General features: G+C 41.6%; 1 pseudogene; it reads left to right on the top strand.

Moving 5' to 3' along the window:
- Positions 1-3,117: 3,117 nt before the first annotated feature.
- Positions 3,118-5,444, top strand: LOC147004651 (CTP synthase 1-like; annotated as a pseudogene).
- Positions 5,445-6,430: the final 986 nt, after the last annotated feature.

The following is a 6,430-nucleotide window of genomic DNA, read 5'->3' as shown; positions in this document are numbered from 1 at the left end:
GAACAAAATGGTCCAAGAACTAAAATTGTAAATATAACCAATAGAGAAAACACAAAGAGAGGCACCTCTGGAGATGAACAACTTAGGAAAGATATCAGAAGTCATAGATGCAAGCATCACAAACAATACAAGAGATAGAAGTGTGAATCACAGGTATAGATGGTACAATAGAAAATACTGATACATCAGTCAAAGAAAATATGAAGTGTAAACAGTTCCAAACCCAAAGTATCCAGGAAATTCAATACACAAAGAAAAGATCAAAACTAAGAATAATAGGGATATAAGAATATAAAGAATCACAGGTCGGCCATCACTGGAAAGAGAGGCCCACTGGACTTGCAAACTTTATATGCCCCAGTACAGGGGAACGCCAGGGCCAAAAAGTGGGAGTGGGTGGATAGGGGAGTCGTGGGGGGGAGGTTATGGGGGACTTTTGGGATAGCATTGGAAATGTAAATGAGGAAAATAACTAAAAAAAAAAATAGTTAAAAAAATCACAGTGCAAAGGGATAGAAAACATCTTCAACAAAGTCATAGAAGTTCCCTAACCTAAGGAAATAGATGGTCATAAATGTACAAGAAGCCTACAGAACACTAAATATATTGGACCATAAAAGAAAATCCTCTTAAACAAGAAATGCACAGAACAAAGAAAGAGTATTAAAAGCTACAATGAAAAAAGGCCAAGTAATATCCGAAGACAGACCTATAAGAATTCTACCAGACTTCTTCAGAGACTCTAAAAGCCAGAAGACCCTGGACAGATGTCATCCAGACCCTAAGACAACACAAATGCCAGGCCACTCTCAATCACACAGCAAAACTTTCAATCATCATAGATGGAGAAACCAAGATACTCAATGACAAAACAAATTTTTTGTTTTGTTTTGTTTTGTTTTTGTTGTTGTTTTCTGAGACAGGGTTTCTCTGTGTAGCCCTGGCTGTCCTGGAACTCACTCTATAGACCAGGCTGGCCTCGAACTCAGAAATCCACCTGCCTCTGCCTCCCAAGTGCTGGGTTTCAAGGCATGTGCCACCACTTTCCAGTGACAAAACCAAAATTTAACAATATCTGTCTACAAAAACAGCCTTCCAGAGAACAGTAGAACAAAATCTCCAACAAGATGAAGGCAGCTACATCCAAGAAAATACAAGCAATTAAACATTTCACAGCAAACCCCAAAAGAAGAGAATCATGCACACATAATACCACCCCAGCAATAAAAATAACTGAAACAAAAATAATTTAATATATCTCAGCATCAAAGGACTCAACTCCCCAATAAAACAACACAGGCTAAGAGACTGGATACATAAACAGAATCAAGCATTTTGTTGCATATAAGAAACAAACCTCAGTGGCAAAGACAGACACAATCTCAGAGTAAAAGGCTGGAAATTTTTTCTAAGCAAATGGTCACTATAAACAAGTTGGGGCTACCTTTCTAATACCCCCACAAAAATAGACTTTCAACTAAAAGTTATCAAACAAGATTTGAAAGGACACTTCATATTCATCAAAGGAAAATTCCACCAAAGGAAATCTCAATTCTGAACACCTGTGCTCCAAATGCAAGTGCACCCACATTCATAAAAGAATCATTACTAAAGCTCAAAGCACACATTGCACCTCACAGAATAATAGTGGGAGATTTAAATACTTTACTCTCATCAGTGGACAGGGCATTTAAACATACACAGTGAAACTAATAGGAATTATGAACCAAATTGATTCAACAGATACCTATAGAACATTTCACCCTAAAACAAGAGAATACAACTTCTTCTCAGAACCTCATGGAACCTTCTCCAAAACTAACCATATTATCAGACATAAAACAAGCCTTAACAGATAGATGAAGATTAAAATCATCCCATATATTCTATCAGATCACCACAGACTAAGGCTAGAAACAGAAAGCCACAGCAAAGTACAGAATGGAGAAAAAAAAATTCACTAACCCTATATTTGACAGAGGGCTAATATGCAAAATATATAAATAACTCAAGAAGTTAACCTCCAAATTCCAAATAAACAAATTAAAAAATTGAGTACAGAGCTAAACAGAAAATTTACAAATGAAGAATCTTTAATGGCCAAGAAGCACTTAAAGAAATGTTCACTTTCTTGAGTTCTGTAGAATGTATCCTGTGCATTCAGTATATTTTAGGCTAATATCCACTTACTAGTGAATACATACCTTACATGTCCTTTTGGGTCTGAGTTACCTCACTCAGGATAATATTTTCTACTTCCATCCATTTACCTGCAAAACTCATGATGTTCTCATTCTTAGTAGCTGAATAGTATTCCATTGTGTAAATAAACTACATTTTCGGTATCTTTTCTTCTGTCTTGGGACATCTAGTTCTTTTTTTCCAGCTTCTGGCTATCACAAATAGGGCTGCTATTAACATAGTGAGACATGTGCTCCTTTGGTATTATGGGGCATCTGTGGGATATATGACCAAGAGTGGTATAGCTGGGTCTTCAGGAGAGCTATTTCCAATTTTCTGAAGAAGCTCCAGACCGATTTGCAGAGTGGCTACACCAGTTTGCAATCCTACCAGCAATGGAAAAGTGTTTCACTTTTTACACATCCTTACCAACATGTGCCGTCACCTGAGTTTTTTATCTAGCCATTCTTATTGGTATAAGGTGGAATCTCAGGGTCACTTTGATTTGCATTTATCTGATCACTAAGGACTTTGAATTCTCTCTATTTTTTGTTCAGCTATTAAAAACAATGAATTCATGAAATTCTTAGGCAAATGAATGGAACTATAGAATATCATCCTGAATGAGGTAACCCAATCACAAAAGAACACACATAATATGTACTTACTGATAAGTGGATATTAGCCCAGAAACTCAGAATACCCAAGATATAATTCACAGACTACATGAAGCTCAAAAAAGGAAGACCAAACTGTGGAGACTTCAGTACTTCTTAGAAGGGGGAACGAAATAATTATGGGAGGAGATACAGAGACAAATTACAGAGTAGAGACTGAAGTAAAGGCCATCCAGAGGAGCACTGGCTGCCCAAGGCTCACTGCATGCGTGCTGGCCTTGCTGTGGCTGACAGGAGATTCCGAAGCCATCCTCAGGTTAAAAGATAAATGAAGTACATTCTAGTTACTGGTGGTGTTATATCCATAATTGGAAAAGGAGTCATCGCCAGCAGTGTGGGCACAATAGTAAATCATGTGGCTTACATGTAACCTCAATTAAAATTGGCCCCTATATTAACATTGATTCAGGAACATTCTCTCCTTATGAACATGGAGAAGTCTTTGTGCTGGATGATGGTGGAGAAGTTGACCTTGACTTGGGAAATTATGAGTGATTCCTTGATATCCATCTCACCAAGGACAATAATCTGACCACAGGGAAGATATACCAGTATGTCATTAACAAGGAGAGCACATGAGATTACTTAGGGAAGACTGTTCAGGTTGTCCTTCATATCACTGATGCAATCCAAGAGTGGATGATGAGACAGTCATAAATACCCGTAAATGAAGATGGCTTAGAACCTCAAGTGTGTGTTATTGAGCTTGGTGGTGTAAGACCCCCAAAGCTCGGCCTCCGCTCAAGTCCTGGGATGAGCTGGCCAGCACCCCAATGACCCAAGAGAAAACCACACCTGATGCAAACTGCAAGAGGTTTATTATCAGCTAGCTGAGGACGAAGTCCCTCCGCCATGCAGGACAGGGGAGTTCGAACCTGAGCGGTGACAGTAGGGGGCTTTTAACAGCTAGCTGAGGAATTGGGAGGAGAGTTGGGAGGAGTTGGGAAGAGTTGGGAGGAGTTGGGAAGAGCTGGGAGGAGTTGGGAGGAGAGTTCTTCTCTTCCGGGTGTCCTTGGTGAAATTTACAAGGCAGGAGTGGGGAGTGAGTTCTTTCTGAATTTTTATCTCTGTGTCCTTGACATAGGAAGGCAGGCATCACTGGTTGTAAAGTATAGAAACAAAAAGGCTTTTTGCTGACTATAGAGAACAAAGAGCTTCTTTCTGGCTGTATTTTTAGAGATCAGGGAAAACAAGCTTGGGGAATGTCCAGGGGCTTTACCTTCCAAGGAGAAATGCTCTAAGTCGGGGTCCCACAGTGGCACAGTGGGAGACATTGAAAGCATGCCCTTCATTGAGGCCTTCCACCAGTTCCAGTTCAAGGTCAAGAGGGAAACTTTTGTAATATCCATGTCAGTCTGGTTCCTCAGCCAAGTTCAACAGGGGAACAGAAGACAAAACCCACCCAGAACAGTGTTCGGGAACTTAGAGGACTCGGGCTTTCTGCAGACTTAGTGATGTACAGGTGCTCAAATCCTCTTGACACATCTGTGAAAGAGAAAATATCAATGTTTTGCCATGTGGATCCTGAACAAGTAATCTGTGTTCATGATGTTTCATCCATCTACTGGGTACCCTTGTTGTTAGAAGAGCAAGGGGTTGTCGACTACTTTCTTCAGAGACTTGATCTTCCTATTGAGAGAGTCACGAAAAATGCTGATGAAATGGAAAGAGATGGCAGACAGATATGATTGCTTGCTGGAGACCTGCTCTATCGCTCTTGTGGGTAAATACACTAAATTCTCAGACTCCTATGCCTTTGTCATTAAAGCTCTAGAACATTCTGCATTGGCTATTAACCACAAGTTGGAGATCAAGTACACCGATTCCACAGACCTGGAGCAAAGTACCCTGCAGGAAGAGCCTGTGCACTACCATGAGGCATGGCAGAAGCTCTGAAGTGCTCATGGAGTGCTGGTTCCAGGAGGATTTGGTGTTTGGGGAACAGAAGGAAAAATTCAAGCAATTGTTTGGGCTTGGAAACAGAAGAAGCCGTTTTTGGGTGTGTGCTTAGGAATGCAGCTAGCAGTGGTAGAATTTTCAAGAAATGTGCTGAGAGGGCAAGATGTCAATAGTATAGAGTTTGACCCCAAGACTAGTCATCCTGTGGTCATAGACATTCCAGAACATAACCCTGGGCGAATGGGTGGAAACATGAGGCTGGGCAAGAGGAGATACCTGTTCCAGACTAAGAACTCAGGGATGAGGAAACTCTATGGAGACACAGATTACTTGGAAGAAAGGCACCACCACCAATTTGAGGTGAACCCAGTCCTGAAAAAGTGCTTGGAAGAACAAGGCTTGAAGTTTGTTGGCCAGGATATTGAAAGTGAGAGGATGGAGATCATGGAGTTGGAAGACCATCCATTTTTTGTTGGAGTGCAATATTACCCCGAGTTCCTGTCCAGGCCTATCAAACCCTCCCCACCCTACTTTGGCCTCCTCCTGGCCTCTGTGGGGCAGCTTCCACATTACCTTCAAAAAGGTTGCCGGCTCTCACACAGCGACACTTATAGTGACAGAAGTGGGAGCAGATCCCCCAACTCAGAAATCACTCAACTAAAGTTTCCATCAATAAGTGAGGACTGATCTGGATGAGTCTTCAACTTCAGCTTTGACAGTTTACAACTATGATTTTACATCCTGCTTTTGGCACTTCTTTTAAATTAAGTTTTTATTAAGATTATTTTATTATGGGGGGAAAGCATTTGGAAAACTTTGTCACTTGCATGTCCCGTTATTTACACAGGATCCTGCAACACATGTATTTGTGCGACAATACCTTTGCAGTTTTTGTGCTTCTGTGATGGGAAACAGGACTCTGGATGGAACCTGATGGTGGCTACTGGCTGTGGTTAAGGGCCATCAACCACCTTGTTTTCCAACCACTTGAGTCACTGTCATTGGAGTGAATTGCAGTTGTTTCCCTGGGGTGCCAGGATACCCAGTGCTGAGCTGCTAACTGGGTGTTGCTGGCATCTCAGTGATGCTGAGTTACAGGGGACTAGGTGCCAGCTGTGGTTGCCCTCACCATCCAGAGGGTTGTTTGGTTCTTTGGTATATCAGAAAAACTCTGTCTGTATAAAGTATCACATTAAAAAAAATAATGCAGAGATTGCCCATCCTGGGGATCCATCCCATATACAGTTACCAAACCCAGACACTATTGTGGATGCCAACAAATGCTAGCTGACTGGAACCTGATATACCTGCCTCCTGAGAGAGTTTGCCTGTGCCTGACAAATACAGAGGTATTTGAGCGGTAGATGATCACAGCCAACCATTGGACTGAGCACAGGGTCCCCAATGGAGGATCTAGAGAAAGGAGTGAATGAAACGAAGGAGTTTTCAACCCCATAGGAGGAACAAAAATATAAACTAACTGGTACCCCCAGGGCTCCCAGGAACTGAACCACCAACCAAAGAGTACACATGGAGGGACCTATGGCTCCAGATGCATAAGTAGCAGAGGATGGCTTTATTAGAAATCAGTGGGAAGATAGGTACTTGGTCCTGTGATTGCTAGATGCCCCAGTATAGGAGAATGCCAGGACAGGGAAGCGGGAGTGGTTGGG

Source organism: Mus caroli, unplaced genomic scaffold, assembly GCF_978045245.1.
Source record: "Mus caroli unplaced genomic scaffold, Mus_caroli_1 scaffold_5, whole genome shotgun sequence".
Taxonomy (NCBI): domain Eukaryota; kingdom Metazoa; phylum Chordata; class Mammalia; order Rodentia; family Muridae; genus Mus; species Mus caroli.
Note: the sequence above shows the minus strand (reverse complement) of the source record. Positions and strands in the feature narration are given on the sequence as shown.